General features: G+C 42.7%; 1 long non-coding RNA gene across 1 annotated transcript; it reads left to right on the top strand.

Moving 5' to 3' along the window:
- Positions 1–2,170: 2,170 nt before the first annotated feature.
- Positions 2,171–16,371, top strand: LOC141581571 (uncharacterized). The gene is made up of 2 exons (XR_012514262.1): positions 2,171–2,293; positions 15,986–16,371. It is a non-coding gene; the product is annotated as an uncharacterized LOC141581571 (long non-coding RNA).
- Positions 16,372–20,316: the final 3,945 nt, after the last annotated feature.

Below are 20,316 nucleotides of genomic sequence, written 5' to 3'. Positions count from 1 at the left end.
TAAGGCTCCCGGTGCTCCGCGCCCGCATCGCTGCCTCTCAGGAATGGGCCAGGACTTCAGGGCGGGCAAGCGCTTCGGAAGACTTGGTGGAGACAAACTGGCAGAGTGTTTTTAATGCTACAAAACCAAATATATGCAAAAATTAAATTGGAGGAAAATGACATTCAAAAGGATTCTGCCCTCAGATCACCACGACAGCATCTTGCATGCTTGCCTTAAAGAAAGTGAAGCTTAAAATCAGGAGTGATGAATTTTGAGATTTTTAAAATTTCTTTTCTTTTTGCCAGGAAAAAACAGAAATTCAAAGAACAGACCTCACAGAGATGTTCTCACAAGAATCAAATCAATTCAGACTTATATATTTTAAGTTAAAATGAAGCATTCGAAATGTATATTTATCATTGTTGATTCCCTGCTTTATCTGATTTTTTCACTTATTTGACTAAATATTTCCACAAATAGAAGTGCTCCTAAGAGTTCAGCGTGTTTCTGCAACTAGCACACCCTTCTCATGTCCCTGAGTGGAGTTTTCTGTTTCCATTTGCTTCACACATGTGTGCATGGTGGGTTTTATATTTTTTATGCTCTTAGACTTACCAGTGCTCCCATCGCTCATTCCTGCCTTTGGGATCATGCTGATAACGCTCAACTGACCCAACTTTTCCTGGAGTTCCTTACAAAATTTCTTGTTTCTTCGGTATGAATTTTGTGCACATTTCTTGCCCTAACGAGTCCTAAGTATTTAAGGGGCTGGGCTGTTATTTTGAACAGGCTCCCACTCACTCTTGCTTGTGAGGTGGCTGCTGCTAGCATCTGGAATTCTATATTGATTTTACTCACCGTCATTGTAATTTCCTCTCTTAATTTTACTAACTTTGAGTTCATTCTTTGGGGTGTTTGGGAAAGTTCTGCGGCTCGAAGTTCTGACTCTGGAATCAGCCGGACTTGCATTTGCATTCCAGGAGTAGCATCTGCAAGACGTAAGCCTTGGACATGTCCTGATGCTCTGAAGGGCTCTGCAAAATGTGTGTAGAATGAGACAGCGTGGTTGAAAAATGCATACAGGGACTGGCGCACAGAGGCTCTTGGATGTTGTCTGCAGGTGGGAAGAGTTTCTTTCTTTTTCTTTCAAATGCTGCACATTTTATTTGCTGATTGCTCTTGCTGCACTGGTGGAGCTTCTAGAGGGTCTCCGGCTGCAGCCCTGAGGCCATGGAGAAGCCCCCGTTTTGCACTGAGAATGCAGGTGTTTCACGTTCAGGATCAGGAGGCTCCTCTAGATTCATGCATGGTGCAGATGTTCCTGTCATCTCCCTTGATAGGTCTGGGGAGCCTGAGTTGCTTCTGTGGTTGAAGAAGTCCTCAAGTCCCTGTAGGAGGAAGCCAGGGAGCCTTTCAGTACTGTGTGGATCAGAGATGCCATTTAATACCTTACAGGGACTGCGCCTGGCCAAAGTCCAGGGTGGTTTCTGGGACAGCTGGGCTCAGGGTGGGGTCCTGTCGGGCTCCCTGGGTGTCAGTGGCCCCTCCCCCGAAGGTGCTGCTCTCTGAGCCTCCCCACCCCGACTTCTGCTCCCACTGGGAGGATCTGCCAGCCTGGGCCTGGTGAGGCCCAGGAATGCAGAAGAGTTTCCTTCTCCTCTCCACCTTTCTTATGTCTTGGTTATCTCTAAATCTAAAGGGATCTGGAAATGCGTTGGGCAAAAATAACTGGGAAGTTCCTGGGGAGAGGCAGCCTGTCTTCAGCAGGGAGATTTATGACTTTCCATGTACAGCCAGAAGCGAGAATAAAGGCTGGCATGTACAACACATTCAAGTGCATTTCCCACTGACTTTACGAAGCAAAAACATGTTAATGAAGTTTCCTTTTATTTCTGGTTATCAATAATTTTTTTTCAGGTAAGGTTGCTAAATTATATCATTGCATTTTCAGCAATAATGATGAAAACCAGAGTTTTCTCTTTTTGACTTACTTCCTTTTCTGATGTTATGGATTAATGTTTTAAATTGTGTAATATATATATATATTAATAGGACTGTATTTTCTAATGTTGAACAATCTTGCTATCTTAAGATAAGCACAGACAGGTCTTATGTATTATTATTTTACTATGTGGCTAGACGTGATTTGCTAAATATTTGATTAGAAATTTCTTTTTATGTCTTTAAGATCCACTTTATTAAAGTATAATTTATGTATAATAAACACTTTGGAATGTCTAGTTCAATGACCCACCACAACCGAGATACAGAACGACCCAGCGCTCCCCCCGATGCTGCGGACCCTCTGCAGGTAGGACCTCTCGGCCCCGCCCTTGGGTTTCGTCACTGTGTGTTCCTTTGACTTTTTTGCATTAAATATGCTGCGTTCTGACTATCCACCTTCAGTTTGGGAGCATTTAGGTGGTTCCAGGTTTGGGCTGTGTGACCGTATATTGCCGTTTCTCCTGGATCAACACCTAGGAGGCGGATGGCTGCACCACATGACAGGTGGAAACTATCAAACTGTTTTCCAAAATCGTGCCACATGCTGGCCTTTCTGGTCACTCCACATCCTCACTAATACCAGCTATGCTCAGTCTTTTTCATTTCAGCCTTTCTAGTGGATTTGTAGTGCTGTCTCTTTGTGATTTTAATTTGCATATTTCTGACATGCTTATTTAACACATATACCTTTTATGTCTGTCTAAATAATTTGCCCACTTTTTTGTTGGGTCATTTGCTATCTTCTCATTAATGCATAAGAGTTATTTATCTTGGACACACGTTTGCAAATATTTTCTCTATTCTATGGTTTGCTTTATTGTTTCCTTAATGATATCTTTCCCAAAGCAAAAGTTTTAAATTTACCAAGTTTTTCTTTAATGGTTTATGGTCTTTTGTGTCAAACCTAAGAAATATTTGCCTACTTCAAGATTTTTCTCCTAGAGTTTCTATAGTTTTTGGTTTTACATTTAGGGCTATAATTCATTTTGAGTTAATTTGGGTGTATGATATCAATCAATGTTCATTTTTTCAGCTGGGTACCGTGGCTCACACCTGTAATCCCAGCACTTTGGGTGGATCACTTGAGGCCAGGAATTTGAGAACAGCCTGGCCAACGTGGTGAAACCCTGTCTCTATTAAAAATAAAAAAATTAACCTGGGCAGGGTGGCAGGTGCCTGTAATCCCAACTACTCAGGAAGCTGAAACAGGAGAATTGAATGAACCTGGGAGACAAAGGTTGCAGTGAGCCAAGATCATTCCACAGCACTCCAGCCTGGGTAGCAGCGTGAGACTCCATCTCAGAAAAAAAAAGTAAGAAAAAATGTTCATATGAATATCTAGTTTCCTCAGCACCATTTGCCAAAAGAGACTTTCCTTTCTTCTTTGAATTACCTAGACACATTTTTTTGAAATACAAAAATATAATTGATTTTTGTTTTTGCTTTTGTTTTACATATATATATATATATATATAGTACTTTAGGTTCTGGGGTATATGTGCAGATCATGCAGGATTGTTGCATAGGTACATACATAGCAATGTGGTTTGCTGCCTCCATCCCCCGGACCCCCGTCACCTATATCTGGCATTTCTCCTTATGTTATCCCTCTCCAACCTCCCTACCCCACACTGTCCCTCCCCTAGTGCCCCACGACAGACCCCAGTGTGTGATGCTCCCCTCCCTGTGTCCATGTGTTCTCATTGTTCAACATGTGCCTATGAGTGAGAACATGTGGTGTTTGATTTTCTGTTCTTGTGCCACTTTGCTGAGAATGATGGTTTCCAGATTAATCCATGTCCCTACAAAGGACACATACTCATCATTTTTTATGGCTACATAGTATTCCACGGTGTATATGTGCCACATTTTCCTTGTCCAGTCTATCATCGATGGGCATTTGGGTTGGCTCCAGGTCTTTGCTATTGTAAACAGTGTCACAACGAACATACATGTGCATGTGTCTTTATAATAGAATGATTTATAATCCTTTAGATATATACCCAGTAATAGAATTGCTGGGTCAAATGGAATTTCTATTTCTAGGTCCTTGAGGAATCGTCACACTGTCTTCCACAATGGTTGAACTAATTTAGACTCCCGCCAACAGTGTAAAAGTGTTCCTATTTCTCCACATCCTCTCCAGCATCTGTTGTCTCCAGATTTTTAAATTATCACCATTCTAACTGGCGTGAGATGGTATCACAATGTGGTTTTGATTTGCATTTCTCTAATGACCAGTGATGATGAGCATTTTTTTATGTTTATTGGCCTCATATATGTCTTCTTTTGAAAAGTGTCTGTTCATGTCCTCTGCCCACTTTTGAATGGGTTTGTTTGTTTCTTTCTTGTAAATTTTTTTAATTCTTTGTAGAATCTGGTTATTAGCCCTTCGTCAGATGGGTAGATTGCAAAAAATTTTTCCCATTCTGTTGGTTGCCGGTTTACTCTAATGATTGATTCTTTTTCTGTGCAGAAGCTCTGGAGTTTAATTAGATCCCATTTGTCTATTTTGGCTTTGTTGCCAAAGCTTTTGGCGTTTTGGTCATGAAGTCCTTGCCTATGTCCTGAATGGTTTCACCTAGGTTTTATTCTAGAGTTTTTATGGTGTTAGGTCTTATGTTTAAGTCTTTAATCCATCTGGAGTTCATTTGAGTGTAAGGTGTCAGGAAGGGGTCCAGTTTCTGTTTTTTGCACATGGCTAGCCAGTTTCCCAAACACCATTTATTAAACAGGGAATTCTTCCCCATTGCTTGTTTTTTGTCAGGTTTGTCAAAGATCAGATGGTTGTAGATGTGTGGCATTACCTCCAAGGCCTCTGTTCTGTTCCATTGGTCTATATCTTTGTTTTGGACCAGTACCATGCTGTTTTGATTACTGTAGGCTTGTAGTATAGTTTGAAGTCAGGTAGTGTGATGCCTCCAGCTTTGTTCTTTTTGCTTAGAATTGTCTTGGCTATGTGGGCTCTTTTTTGGTTCCATATGAAGTTTAAGGTGGTTTTTTCCAGTTCTATGAAGAGGGTCATAGGTAGCTTAATGGGGATAGCATTGACTCTATAAATTACTTTGGACAGTATGGCCATTTTCACAATATTGATTCTTCCTAACCATGAGCATGGAATGTTTGTCCATCTGTTTGTTTCCTCTCTTAAATGTGGGCATTTATTGCTATAAATTTCCCTATAGACACTGCTTTCAATGTGTCCCAGATATTCCCTTATGTTGTGTATTCATTCTTGTTGGTTTCAAAGAACATCTTTATTTATGCCTTCATTTCATTGTTTATGCAGTCAACATTCAAAAGCCAGTCATACAATGTCCATGAAGTTGTGCAGTTCTGAGATAGTTTCTCAGTCCTGAGTTCTAATTTGATTGCACTGTGGTCTGAGAGACTGTTTGTTATGATTTCCGTTCTTTTGCATTTGCTGAGGGGTGATTTACTTCCAATTATGTGGTCAACTTTAGAGAAGGCACAATGTGGTGCTGCGAAGAATGTATATTCTGTGGATTTGGGGTGGAGAGTTCTGTAAATGTCTATTAGGTTTGCTTGGTCCAGATTTGAGTTCAAGTCCTGAATATCCTTGTTAATTTTCTGTCTCGTGGATCTGTCTAATATTGACAGTGGAGTGTTAAAGTCTCCCACTATTGTTGTTTGGGAGTCTAAGTCTCTTTGTAGGTCACTAAGAACTTGCTTTATGTATCTGGGTGCTCCTGTATTGGGTGCGTATATATTTAGGATTGTTAGCTCTTCTTGTTGCATTGATCCTTTTACCATTATGTAATGTCCTTCTTTGTCTCTTTTGATCTTTGTTGGTTTGAAGTCTATTTTATTAGAGATTAGGATTGCAACTCCTGCTTTTTTTTTGCTCTCCATTTGCTTGGTAAATCTTCCTCCATCTCTTTATTTTGAGCCTATGTGTGTCCTTGCACATGAGATGGGTTTCCTGAATACAGCACACTGATGGGTTTTGACTTTTTATCCAATTTGCTAGTCTGGGTCTTTTGATTGGGGCATTTAGCCCATTTACATTTAAAGTTAATATTGTTATGTGTGAATTTTATCCTGCCATTTTGATGCTAGCTGGTTGTTTTACCCATTAGTTGATCCAGTTTCTTCATTGTGTCAATGCCCTTTACTGATACATTTTTGGAGTGGCTGATACTGGTTGTTTCTTTCTATATGTAGTGCTTCTTTCAGGAGCTCTTGTAAGGCAGGCCTGGTGGTGACAAAATCTCTGAGCAATTGCTTGTTTGTAAAGTATTTTATTTCTCCTTCGCTTATGAAGCTTAGTTTGGCTGGATATGAAATTCTAGTTGAAAGTTCTTTTCTTTAAGGATGTTGAATATTGGCTCCAACTCTCTTATGGCTTGTAGGGTTTCTGCTGAGAGATCTGCTGTGAGTCTGATGGGCATCCTTTCATGGGTAACCCGACCTTTCTCTCTGGCTGCCCTTAGTATTTTTTCCTTCATTTCAACCCTGGTAAATCTGACGATTATGTGTCTTGCGGTTGCTCTTCTTGAGGAGTATCTTTGTGGTGTATTTCCTGGACTTGAATGTTGGCCTGCCTTGCTAGGTTGGGGAAGTTCTCCTTGATAATATCCTGAAGAGTGTTTTCCAGCTTGGATTCATTCTCTTTGTCACATTCAGGTACACCTATCAAACATAGATTAGGTCTTTTCACATAATCCCATATTTCTTAGAGGTTTTGTTCATTTCTTTTCTCTCTTTTTTCTCTAATCTTGCCTTCTTGTTTTATTTCATTGAGTTGATCTTCAATCTCTGATATCCTTTCTTCTGCTTGGTCGATTTGGCTGTTGAAACTTGTGTATGATTGGTGAAGTTCTTGTGTTGTGTTTTTCAGCTCCATCAAGTCATTTGTATTCTTCTCTAAGCTGCTTAATCTCATTAGCATTTTGTCTAACATTTTTTCAAGGTTCTTAGTTTCTTTGCATTGGGTTAGAACATGTTCATTTAGCTCAGATAAGTTTATTATTACCCACCTTCTGAAGTCTGTTTCTGTCAATTCACCACATTCATTCTCCAGCCAGCTTTGTTCCCTTGCTGGTGAGGAATTGTGATCCCTTGGAGGAGGAGAGGCATTCTGGTTTTTGGTGTTTTCATCCTTTTTGCACTGGTTTCTTCCCTTCTTCATGGATTTATCTACCTGTGGTTTTTGTAATTGGTGACTTTTGGATGGGGTCTCTGAGTGGACATCCTTTCTGTTGATGTTGAAGTTATTTCTTTCTGTTTTTTAGTTTTCTTTTAACAGTCGGGCCCCTCTGCTATAGGACTGCTGGAGGTCCACTCTGCACCCTGCTTGCCTGGGGATCACCTGCGGTGGCTGCCGAACTGTAAGGGTTGCTGCTGGTTTCTTCGTCTGTTATCTTTGTCCCAGAAGGGTATCCACCAGATGTCAGCCTGAGCTTTCCTTTATGCGGTGTCTTTTTGGATATACAGGGGTCAGGGAGCTGCTTGAGGAGATAGTCTGTCCCTTATAGGAGCTCAAGTGCTGAGCTGTGAGCTCCGTTGTTCCATTCAGAGCTTCTGGGCAGGTACATTTAAGTCTGCTGCAACAGAACTCATAACCACCTTTTTTCCCAGGTGCTCCATTCTGGGAAGGTGGGGCTTTATTTATCAGTTCCTGTTGTGCTGCTGCCTTTTGTCAGAGATGCCCTGCCCAGCAAGGAGGTAATCTAGTCACAGTCTGCTAGCAGAGGCATTGCTGGGCTGCTGTGGGCTCTGCCCAGCTACTGTGTGAATTTCTTTGTGGTTTTGTTTTTAGAGGTATAGTTAGAACTGCCTCAGTAATGGTGGTCTGCCTCAATAATGGTGGACTGCCTCAGTAATGGTGGACTGCCTTGGTAATGGGAGACTGCCTCAGTAATGGTGGACTACCTTGGTAGTGGTAGACTGCACTGGTAATGGTTGATGCCTTTCCCCCCACCGAGCTGGACCATCCTGGGTCCAGCTGTGCTTGCTGTGAAACTCTCAGTGCAGTGCATTTCGACTTGCTGGTCTTTGTGGGGGTGAGACCCACTGAGCCACATCACCTGGCTCCCTGTTTCAGCCCCCTTTTTTCAGTTGAATGGGTGGCTCTGTCTCCCAGGTGTTCCGGGCACAAGTTGAAATGGCTGCCCAGATTTATGTGAGTTTTTGTTCAGAGACCTGTGGCACTGGCTGAAACAGCCATGCTGGAAATTCATGGCACTTTTCAGCCGAGGAATATCCTGGTTTGCGGGCAGTAAAAACTCTTTTGGAAATGCAGTGATCAGTCACCCTCTGCATTGTTCTCACTGAGAACTGCACGCCTGAGCTGTTCCTATTCGGCCATCTTCTATAATTGATTTTTGTATGTTTATCCTGTATCCAATAACAGTGCCAAATTCATTTATTACTTCTGGTATTTATCTCATGATTAAGAATTTTTGTAAGTTTTTTTTTTCTGCTTTAATTAATATGGACATATGATTTTTCTTCTTTGGTCCATTAATACTGTAGATCACATGATTTGATTTTCAAATACTGTAATTGTCTTGCATTCCTGGAATAAGTTTCACTTGGTCATGGTATGTAATTCTTTTTATATATTGCTTAAATTCTATGTGGTAATATTTTGTTAAGGATTTTTACATCAATATTAACTTGTCTATGGTGTTTCTTTTCTTTTCTTTTCTTTTCTTTTGAGACAGAGTCTCACTCTGTCTCCATGCTAGAGTGTAGTGGCATGATCTTGGATCACTGCAACCTCTGCCTCCCCAGTTCAAGCAATTCTGCTTCGGCCTCCCAAGTAGCTGGGACTACAGGTGCATGCCACCATGCCTGGCTACTTTTTGTATTTTTAGTGGAGATGGGGTTTCACCATACCGGCCAGGCTAGTCTTGAACTCCTGACCTTGTGACCCATCCACTTTGGTCTCCCAAAGTGCTGGGATTATAGGCATGAGCCACTGTGCCTGGCCAGTTTTCTTTTTTTGTTATTGTCTTTGCCTGGTTTTAGTTTTAAGGTAATACTAATTTCATAAAATGAGTTGGAAAGTCTTCCCTCCTCTTCTATTTTCTGAAGGAGATTGGATAGAATTATAAATTATTTTAAAATTTGGTAAAATTCTGCAATAAAACCATCTGGGCCTGAAAATTTCTTTTTTGGCAATATTTAAATTACAAATTCAATTTTCTAAATAGTTGTAAAAATGTTCAAATGATCTATTTCATATTGGATTGTTGTGGTCATTTTTTCTTTTAATGAATTGGTCTATTTCATTTAAGTGGCCATATTTACATAGAGTTGTTTACAGTATTCCTTTAATATCCTTTGATGTCTACAGGGTCTTTAGTGACAGCCCCTTTTATTTCTAATATTAATAATTTATGCCTTTTCTCTTTTTGATCAGTCTTGCTACAAATGTGTCTATTGTATTGATCTTTTTTTTTTTTTTTTTGAGATGGAGTTTCGCTCTTGTTGCCCAGGCTGGAGTGCAATGGCATGATCGCGGCTCACAACAACCTCCACCTCCTGGGTTCAAGCAATTCTCCAGCCCCGGCCTCCCGAGTAGCTGGGACTACAGGCATATGCCACCATGCCCAGCTAATTTTTGTATTTTTAGTAGAGCTGGGGTTTCACCATGTTGACCAGAATGATCTCGATCTCTTGACCTCGTGATCCATCTGCCTCGGCCTCCCAAAGTGCTGGGATTACAGGCGTGAGTCACCATGCCCGGCCTGTATTGATCTTTTTAAAGAAAAAAATTCTCTGCTTCCTTATTTTTCCCTTTTGTTTTTCTTTTTTTTCAACTTTGTGGCTTTCTCCTCTTATCCTTATTATTTCCTTCCTTCTGCTATTTTGGGTAAAATATTATTTTGCTCTTCTTCTAGGGTCTGGAGGTGGGAGCTTAGATTATTCATTTCAAACTTTTCTCTTTGCTAACATAGTCATTTAGTATTATAAATTTCCCTGTCAGTACTGCTTTAGCTATGTCACTTAAATTTTTATTTATATTTTTATTGGCATTCAGTTTAGTGTAGTGATTTTCTTTCACTTCCTCTGTCACCCATGGATTCTTTAGAAGTGTATTGTTTAGTTTTCAAGAACTTGGACTCTTCTTGTTATCTTTCTGTTATTGATTTCTAATTTGATTATATTGCAGATGGAAAACATATTCTCTATGTTTTAAATTCTTTTATTTAAGTCTGTTGAGATTTATTTTATGGCCCAGGATATGGTTTATCTTCGTGTATGTTCCATTGGCATTTGGAAAGAGCATATAGTCTGGTGTTGTTGAGTGGTGGTTCTGTAAATGTTTATTTGATTCTATTTGTTGATAGTGTTATTGGATTTTATGGTCTTGCTGATTTTCTGTCTAGTTACTTTATCAATTATAGAGAAAAGCATGTTGAAGTCTCCAACTATAATTATAGATTTGTTTATTTCTCCTTTATGTTCTACTAATTTTTGCCTCACATACTTTGTATATCACTATTAGGAGCATATACATCTAGTTCATTCCTATGTCTTTTTGGTGAATTGACTCTTTTATCATTACACAATGTCCGTATCTGTCTCTGGTAATTTTCTCTGTCCTGTAGTCTATTTTATCTAATGTACTATAATCATTTCTACTTTTTTTTTTTGGCTGAATGTCTACATGATGAATTTTATTCCATTCCTTAACTTTCAACTCATCTATATTGTTATGTTTGAAGTAAGTTTCTTGTAACTAACGTATAAATAGGTCACAGTTTTTAATCAATTCTGCAAATCTTTGTCTTTAATTAATGTATTTAGACCATTTACACTTAATATAATTATTGATATTTTAGGGCCTCTGTCTGACATTTTATTTTTTTGTTTTCTGTTGGTTCTGTTTTTCAGCTTTTTTTCCCCTTTCCTGTCTTCCTGCGAGTTACTTGAACAATTTTTATAACTCCATTTTGAATTGTTTATAGTGTTTTAAAGTATATCACTTTATATTGCTTTTTAATGATTGCTCTAGATATTACATTTATATAAATAGCTTATCACTGTATACTTGCATCATCATTTTACCAGTTTGAGTAAAGTGTAGAAACTTCACCTCCCTTTATGTCTTCTTAATCTCCTATCTATGACATAATTGTCACAAACATCTCCTCCAGATATATTAGTATTTAGAGGTACGGTGGTTTAATTTTTGCTTCATCAAATATAATTTAGAAAACTTGAGAGGAGAAAAAAGGTGCACCATATATACCCATACTTTTGCTACCCTGTTCATCCTTGCTGATGTTACCAGTTTTCTTCTTTGATCATTTTCTTTCTGTGTAGGGAAGCCCCTTTAGACATTCTTTTTCAATATATCTGCTGGTGACAAATGTTCTTAGTTTTCTTTAAGAATGTCTCAATTTTCCCTTTCAATCCTGAAGATGATTTTTGCTGAATACAGGCTTGTGTTGGCAGTTTTGTCTTTCAGCAATTAAAAAACGTTGTGCTACTTCCTTCTAGCCTCCATGGTTTCTGATGAGAAATCTGTTGCCATTTGAATTGCTTTTCCCTGTAGGTAAAATATCATTTCCCTCCATGTCTTTACTTTTCAGAAGTTTGACTATGATGTGTCTTGATATGAACTTTTTTGAATGTATCCTATCTGGAGTTTTTCAGCCTCTCATATTTATAGGTTTATGTATTTTGTCAAATTTCTTAAGTTTTCAGTAATTTTATTTTTAGGGTTTTTCCAGCTGCATCCTCTTTCTCCTCTCCTTCTGAGATTTTGATGACACGAATTCAGATCTTTTGTTATAACCTCCAAAGTCCCTGAGGTTCCGTTCATTTTTTTTCCAGTCTATTTTCTCCCTGTTATTCAGATTGGGTGATTTTTATTGCAAGTCTGTTTCACTGATTCTTTCTGCTGTTCCTTCAGTTTTGCTGTGGAGCCAACCCATTGAGGTCTTTTATTTCAGTTATTGTATTTTTTAGTTATAAAATATCCACTTGGTTCTTCCTTATATCTTCTATTCCTTGTCTCATTGCTGTTCTGCATATGGCTTCCACTGACACCTGAGGAGGAGGGGCATATGCGACCTCTTTGTTGACTCTCCACTAGGCTTCCTCTGATGCTGCTCTGGCAGGGTGGGAGAAAGACACCTCATTACTGCCAGATAGAGCGGAAGTCCAGGCTTCCCACGTGATCTCTACTGACACTGCAAAAAGATGGGCTTCTTTACCACCCAGTAGTGATAAGGTCCCAGTGCCCCTCTCAGCCTTCCCTGACCCCACCCTGATAGAAGTATTGAAGTACCTCATTACAGTTTGGTGAGGATAGAAGTCTAGGCTCCCCAGTTGGTCTCTGCTGGCATGATAGGGGTCAGGGCAGCAGCTTTTCTGTGGTATTTGGCTGGAGTATAGTGGGTACAGTCTAAAAGTTAAGTTAGGCTATTCCTTTCCTGATCTTTTAGGTAGATTGAGAGCTCTTATTTTGGATTTTTTTAGGTAGGCCTATTGGCATTTCCAGGTTGCTTCCTCAGCTTCAAGTCTAGGATATAAGAAAAGGAAAACAAACCCCATGGAACTCACATCTATATTCTTCTGTGGGTCCTGATGTCTCTAACCAGCCTGTCTTTTCTTCACCTTGGGAGTTTTCTTATGTTTGTTTTACATATAATGTTTTTATTTGTACTTATGGAGCAGAATATGGAGAAGGATGTCTATCGTATCTGGAAGCAGAAGTTTAGGTTTTGCTTTCTTTTATCCTGATAATTTTTGACTTTTAACGGGTATGTTGACTCCAAAAATATTTAATATGATTACTAATATTTTTGGATTTATATCGATATTTTCATTATGTGTTTTCTTATTGTGCCTCACATTTTTTGTTCCTGTAGTCCCTCTTTGATGCTTTCCTTAAGATTTTTTACATATTTTAAATGTTTTTATTTTAATTTATCTATTGAGTTTTAAACTGTTTCTCTTTGCATTCATTTTTTCATAGTGGTGTTGAGGATTATAATATATATTCTCAAATTTTCACAATCTACTTAGGGGTAAGACTTCACCACTTCACACATAATGTAGAAGTCTTGCACTCGTATGTTCCATTTATCCTCTCACTGTCCATTATGTTGTAGTTGTCATATATATATTACAACATATATCCTCTAATTTTTAATTTAAAGAGATGTGTGTTTTTAAAGAAATTAATAAAAATACACACACACACACACACACACACACACACACTGGTTTTTTGAGACAGAGTCTTCCTCTGTTGCCCAGGCTTGAGTGCAGTGGCGTAATCTTGGCTCAGTGCAACCTGTGCCTCCCAGGTTGAAGTGATTCTCCTGTCTCAGCCTCCCGAGTAGCTGGGACTACAGGTGCACACTACCATGCCTGGCTAAGTTTTGTATTTTTAGTAGAGATGGGGTTTCACCATGTTGGCCAGGATGGTCTTGAATTCCTAAGCTCAAGTGATCCACTTGCCTCAGCCTCTTGAAGAGCTGGGATTACAGGTGTGAGCCACTGTGCCTGGACACTTCTATACATACCCAGATATTTACCTTTTTATTCTGATTCTCTTCATTTCTGAAGATGCTAGTTTCCCTCTGGAATTATTTCTTCTGCCTGAATAACTTCTTTTAGCATTTTTTTGTAGTGCAGGTCTGCTGCTGCTGAATTATCTTAGTTTTCCTTAAAATAAACATACATTGTGTTCATTACTGAAGGAAATTTTCTCTGGATATAGAATTTTAGGCTGAGAGGTTTGTTTGGTTTTTCATCATTGTAAATACATCTACTAATCTCTATGAATTCTGATGAGAAGTCCACAGTCACTCAAGTAATTGTTCTCTCATATGTAATGTGATGAGAAGTCCACGGTCACTTGAATCTCTCCTGATCAACGCCTCCTCCACTGTCAGCTCTTGCATGAATCTCTCCTGAGTGAAGCCAAGAGCCCTCTTGGATGGAAGGTGTCTGCCTGCCTCGGTTTTTCTCTGCAGATCACTCGCCTAGGTTTAGAAGCTTCCACTTTCTCTCTGGGGAAACAGAATCCAGAGCCACTACACACAACATTTATTTTTGGGGATAAAATAAAAAATTATTTGACACATGAAGACCAAGAAAAATATTACCAATCTTCAAAAGAAATGGCAGTTTTTAGTTGCCAGCATTGAGATGAAAAGACTGTTGGAGTTACCAGACAAGTACCTTAAAACAGCTATTATAACGGTTCTCAGCAAAGTAAAGGAATATATGCTTATGATGAATTAAAATATAAAAAATCTGAGCAAGAAATACAAAATATTAAACAGAACCAAATGGAATTTTAAAACGAAAAAAATACAATATTTGAAATAAAAAGTTCAGGTTTAATAGAGGAAGATAGTAGTCAATTTCAAGAGATTGATGGAAGACATATAAGCTAAAGAAAGAGAAAATCATTTAAAAAGTGAACAGAGATCTATGATAGTTGTCATCTCTTCAAAATGTCTATAAAATGTTTTTGTAAGCCTCATAATAACCATAATGCAAACACCTACAATAGATACACTAAAAATAAAATCAATGAATTAAAACATACTGTCAGAGAAAATCACTTGGTCACAAAGGATGACAGTAACAAAGGAGGGAAAGCGGAGAGGGGTTACAAGGCAACCTCAAACAAGCCCCACCATGGCAGGAGTAAGTCCTCACTTATAAACAACCCTGAATGTAAATGGACTCCATTCTCCAATTAGTTGAATATTTTGTGTTTAATTATAAAGTTGAGAAGTAGACATTCTCAAATATGAGAAATGCCAGAATATGAAGAATATCTGTCAGTTGTTATTAAAAAGAGGACAATAACATTCCTTCAACCAAAATGTAAATGAAAATAAAAGTTTCTGAGGAAAAGAATGTTAGGAGCCTCAGAGGGCTGTGGCACAATTCCAGAAGGTCTAACAGATGGGTAACTGGAGCTCCCAGAAGGAGAGAAGGAGGAAAAGATGGGACAGAAGAAGTATTTCAAAAAATAATGTGCACAGACTCCCAAATGTGGTTAAAGACATACGTCTGCAGATTAAAAAGCTCAGAAAACCCCAAACAACAGACATTAAGAGAAAGTCAGACCTTTACATATCAAACTGGTGAAAACCAAAGATAAAGAAAAAAAAATCTTGAAAGTAGCCAGAGAAATGTACAGGAGAAAAACGACTCAAGTGACCATGGACTTCTCATCAGGAGAGATTCACATGTGAGCCAACAGTGGAGGAGGCATTGATCAGGAGAGATTCACACGTGAGCTGATGGTGGAGGAGGCGCTGATCAGGGGAGATTCACACATGAGCTGATGGTGGAGGGAGTGTTGATCTGGGGAGTCATATGTGAGCTGATGGCAGAGGGGGTGTTGATCAGGGGAGAGTCACACGTGAGCTGATGGTGGAGGAGGCGTTGATCAGGGGAGATTCACACGTGAGCTGACGATGGAGGAGGTGTTAATCAGGAGAGATTTCACACAAGTTGACAGTGGAGGAGGCGTTGATCAGGGGAGAGTCACATGTGACCTGACGGTAGAGGAGGGGTTGATCAGGGCAGATTCACACGTGAGCTGATGGTGGAGGAGGCGTTGATCAGGAGAGAGTCATATGTGAGGTGATGGTGGAGGAGGCATTGATCAGGAGAAATTCACACATGAGCTGACGGTGGAGGAGGGGTTGATCAGGAGAGAGTCATATGTGAGCTGATGGTGGAGGTGGGGTTGATCAGGGGAGAATAACACGTGAGCTGATGGTAGAGGAGGCATTGATCAGGAGAGACTCATGCCTGAGCTGATGGTGGAGGAAGAGGTAATTGGGGCAATAGGGCACAGCCAGTGGCTGCTGCACAGACAGAGCAGGGATGTCCACAGGCAGAGGGACCCCTTGTATTGCTGTCTGGCTCTGCTTATACCTCCACCTAATTACATGTAAATAAGGGGTGGGTTATTCAGGAACCTTCTGGAAAGCAGTGGGGAGGTCATACGTCCTGGTAACACAGGCTGCTTCCTTTTCAGTCACTGGCATCATCTGACACTGCCCCCAGCATCTCATGGGAACTGTCTTGATCTGCTCAAGAGCCCTGTGCTGTCTCCTCTTCTTTGGATGGAAACTGAGGTACAGAAATGAAGCATCAACGGAGCCACCCAGCTCCTGGCCCAGCTGTGCTCTGCAGGAGCCTCCACTTGGGGGCAGAGGCCACACAGCCCCACACTCGGAAGCACAGCTCAGGAGCAGCATCTGAGTCGTGCTGTGAGGAGACTGCTGGGTGGCTGTTTATCCATTGGCTGCTTGGGCCAGGTTTATCCCTCCTTTCCTGCCCATGATCTGGGCTCTTGGCAGATCAAAGGTTTAAAGATATCAGCTCTTGGAACCACAAAGTAAACACAGCATATTTTCCTAATTCCTTTCACCACGTGGTGCACAGTTTTATGTGCTAATTGTGTTTACTGGAAACAAATCCTTACGGTGGAAAGAATGTCTCCCCCACCACTGGCGGCTGATGCTGGTGGGACAGGAGTCAGCATGGAGCACAGAGGCTGGAGCTGCGTCAGGCCGGGAGGCAGGCATGCAGGTGCACCGCTCCTGAGCTCAGCAGGCCCACAGCATCTGCTGCGTGCAGGGGCTGACCGTAAATCACTGCTTATTGTGGTTCTGTTTAAGAGTCCTCCCTGGCAGGATCCCTGCTCCTTAAAAGCGCAGTGCAGAGCATCTTAGCTCCGAGGGACCAAGCGTGCCCCAGCTGTGCCTCAGCGGAGAGGGTGAGCTCTGGGCCAAGACCCCCTTTCCTGGCACAGGATGCCTGAGTGCTAGTGACTCGGGATGACGGACAAAGGCCCTGGCTGAGTTTGTTCTTCCAAGGCGGTCCCAGTGGCTTCTGAATTTTTGGCCCATGTCTTGGGTGTAGAAACTACGAGAGAATTTTAGAGGAGCAGTATGTTCTTGGCAAGCAAGTGAGACCATCCCACTGAGCTTCTGTGACTTCCCTCTTTGCAGTTACGGTTCCAAACCAGAGGTTCCCTGGGAAATAAACACGGAGGGTCTGGAAGGACCTAGGGCCATTGAGAGTGGATGGCCACATCCAGGGGTCTCTACACTGGTACCGACTGTTCCCTGCACACTTACACATCCACGCTGACATTACAAGGCTGTGTCCTGGACTGGAACAGCTGCAGTGGCAACACACCTGTGGGGAACACAGGTCTGGCAGTATCCTGGCCCCTGACAAGGCAAGTGCTCCTGGAATCGGGAAACTTCACAGCTGAGCCTACAGACATGCTCATGGCTCTCAGAAGGGTTCTGGTTAGGAAAAGCTCAGGATAATTGAAGCTTCAGTGACTCAACAGTGTATTCAGAAGAGTGAGACTGGACCTTATGATGGAGCTCTGTGCGCTAAACAGTGGCGTGAGTTACACAGTGGGGTGAGTTACACAGTGATGGGGTGAGTTACACAGTGGGGTGAGTTATGCAGCAATGGGGTGAGTTACACAGTGGGGTGAGTTACACAATGATGGGGTGAATTACACAGCAGAGTGAGTTCCTCAGTCGGGTGTACAGGGTGGGGTGAGTTGCACAGTCGGGTGTACAAGGTGGAGTGAGTTACACAGTTGGGTGTATATGGTGGGGTGAGTTGCACAGTCGGGTGTACAGGGTGGGCTGAATTGGTGTCCAAGGAGTCGGGTGTACAGGGTGGGGTGAGTTGCACAGTCGGGTGTACAGGGTGGGGTGAGTTGCTCAGTCGAGTGTACAGGGTGGGGTCAGTTGCTCTGTTGGGTGTACAGGGTGGAGTGAGTTGCTCTGTTGGGTGTACAGGGTGGAGTGAGTTGCTCTGTTGGGTGTACAGGGTGGAGTGAGTTGCTCTGTCAGGTGTACAGGGTGGAGTGAGTTGCACAGTCGGGTGTACATGGTGGGGTGAGTTGCACAGTCAAGTGTACAGGGTGGGGTGAATTGGTGTCCAAGGAGTCTGGTGTACAGGGTGGAGTGAGTTGCTCTGTCGGGTGTACAGGATGGAGTGAGTTGCTCAGTCCGGTGTACAGGGTGGGTGAGTTGCTCAGTCCGGTGTACAGGGTGGAGTGAGTTGCTCTGTCGGGTGTACAGGGTGGAGTGAGTTGCTCAGTCGGGTGTACAGGGTGGAGTGAGTTGCTCAGTCAGGTGTACAGGGTGGGGTGAGTTGCTCTGTCAGGTGTACAGGGTGGAGTGAGTTGCTCTGTCGGGTGTACAGGGTGGAGTGAGTTGCTCAGTCCGGTGTACAGGGTGGAGTGAGTTGCTCTGTCGGGTGTACAGGGTGGGGTGAGTTGCTCAGTCCGGTGTACAGGGTGGAGTGAGTTGCTCAGTCCGGTGTACAGGGTGGAGTGAGTTGCTCTGTCGGGTGTACAGGGTGGAGTGAGTTGCACAGTTGGGTGTACAGGGTGGACTGAGTTGCACAGTTAATCTGCCTTTTGTGAGTTGACTTTTCAGCAAACCCTTGGAAGACTGGGGAAAAGCTCTTCCTTGGCCCCACACCTACGTAATGGAACCTCCATAAACATTCTCAATGATGGGCTTCCAAGAACTCCCAGAGTGGTGAACTCATCCCCATGCTGGGAGGGAGGACTGGGCACTGCGGCCTAGGTGGTCAGTCTCAGAATTGAATCGAATTCCAGGACATCCAGTGGGTGTCCAAGGAGCTGGAAAACTGGGCGGTGTGGGAAATGAAAACGTGAAAGGTTTGCTATCGTGAGTTCAGGTAGAGAAAGAGATTCCCTTCAGCCCTCCTCTGTTTATCTGAGGACTGTGAGTCCCTTCAGATGATCAGGCCCAAGGCATGAAGAGGAGGTAGCAGTCATGTCCTCTGCCTGCTCCGCCCACTCAGGCTGCATACTCATCTCTGGAAACTGCTTGCTCTTGTCACAAGAGGCTGTAAATGGATGGAACAGTGCCACACTGGACACCGACCCACACCCTACAGCTTAACAATGTATAGCCCATCAGCAGCTTATACTTTTCAGACAGAGTCTCACTCTGTCACCCAGGGGTGATCTCAGCTCACTGCAACCTCCGCCTCCGGGTTCAAGGGAGTCTCCTGCCTCAGCTTCCTGAGTAGCTGGGATTACAGGCGTGGGCCACCAAGCCCAGATGATTTTTGTATTTTTAGTAGAGGTGGGGTTTCACCATGTTGGCCAAGCTGGTCTCAAACTTCTGACCTCAAATGGTGCGCCTGCTTTGGCCTCCCAAACTGCTGAGATTGCAGGTGTGAGCCACAATGCCTGGCCTAGCTTACGTTATTTTAACGTAAATTCTTGGTAAACAACTCGGAACCTGCTCCCCTGAGTCCTTGCTAACCCTCTCTGCTCCGTCTCCTGCCCACCCACCGCCCTGAAGGCTGCTTCCGCCCCCACCCAGACTGCAGAAGCTCCCAGGCTAACCCTCTTCTCTCCAGCCCTTTCTCATGGTGATCCCACGTGCCTCCTGCAATGGCCTTGTCACTGGTGTCACTCCTCCAGGCCTTCTCAGGGAATTCCGGACACACAAGCGCCCTCCCAACAAGCTGTGTTCTCACCTCTGCAAAGCACTTCCAAGCGTCTCCGCTCCCACTGCGTGAGCGACATGATCCAGCCACCCAGCACTTCTGGTCCTTCACGGTGGGCATCGGCCTCCACTCCCATCTTTCTCGTGCCCCCGGTCCAACGCCGTCCAGCCCCTGGTGAGCTCCAGCCAAGCGCTGCCTGCTGGGCCTCTGGTCTTTACCTGCTCTGTTCCCTCTGCTTGGAGCTTTAAGTAGAAAAAGGCGAGAATATGGAGAAACGGGAACCCTCAGACATTGCTAGTGGGAATGCAAAATGATGTGTCTGCTGTGGAAAACATTTGCTGGTTCCTGACAAAGGTGATGTGCAGACTTGGCAGGGGACTCCGCGTTCACCTCGTAAGCATGGACCCAAAAGAAACAAAACCCGTCCCCTCAGAAACGTGCACACATGTTCGCAGCTCCGTCCTTCCTAACAGCTGGAAAGCGGAGATGACCGGGTGTCCGCCAGCAGGTGAAGGGATTCACGAACGGTGCCAGGTCCCTGGGACGGGGTATTACGCACCCGTGAACAGAAGTGAGGTGTGAGACACACCGCCGCTCGGATGAGCCTCGGAAATGTGACTTTCACTGAAAGAAGTGAGACACACACGTTCACGTGCTGCGTGATTCCTTTTAAATGAAATATCCCAAACAGACACACCCACGGAGACAGAAAGTGGATCTGTGGTTTCCAGAGCTGGGGAAGGAATGAGGTGTGGTTACTTAACCGGTACGACGCTTTGCTCTGGAGAGACAAAAACGTTCTGAAACCAGAGAAGCAGAAGTTGCGCGTCGTGAATCCAG

The sequence above is a fragment of the Saimiri boliviensis genome, chromosome 16 (assembly GCF_048565385.1).
Source record: "Saimiri boliviensis isolate mSaiBol1 chromosome 16, mSaiBol1.pri, whole genome shotgun sequence".
Classification (NCBI taxonomy): domain Eukaryota; kingdom Metazoa; phylum Chordata; class Mammalia; order Primates; family Cebidae; genus Saimiri; species Saimiri boliviensis.
Note: the sequence above shows the minus strand (reverse complement) of the source record. Positions and strands in the feature narration are given on the sequence as shown.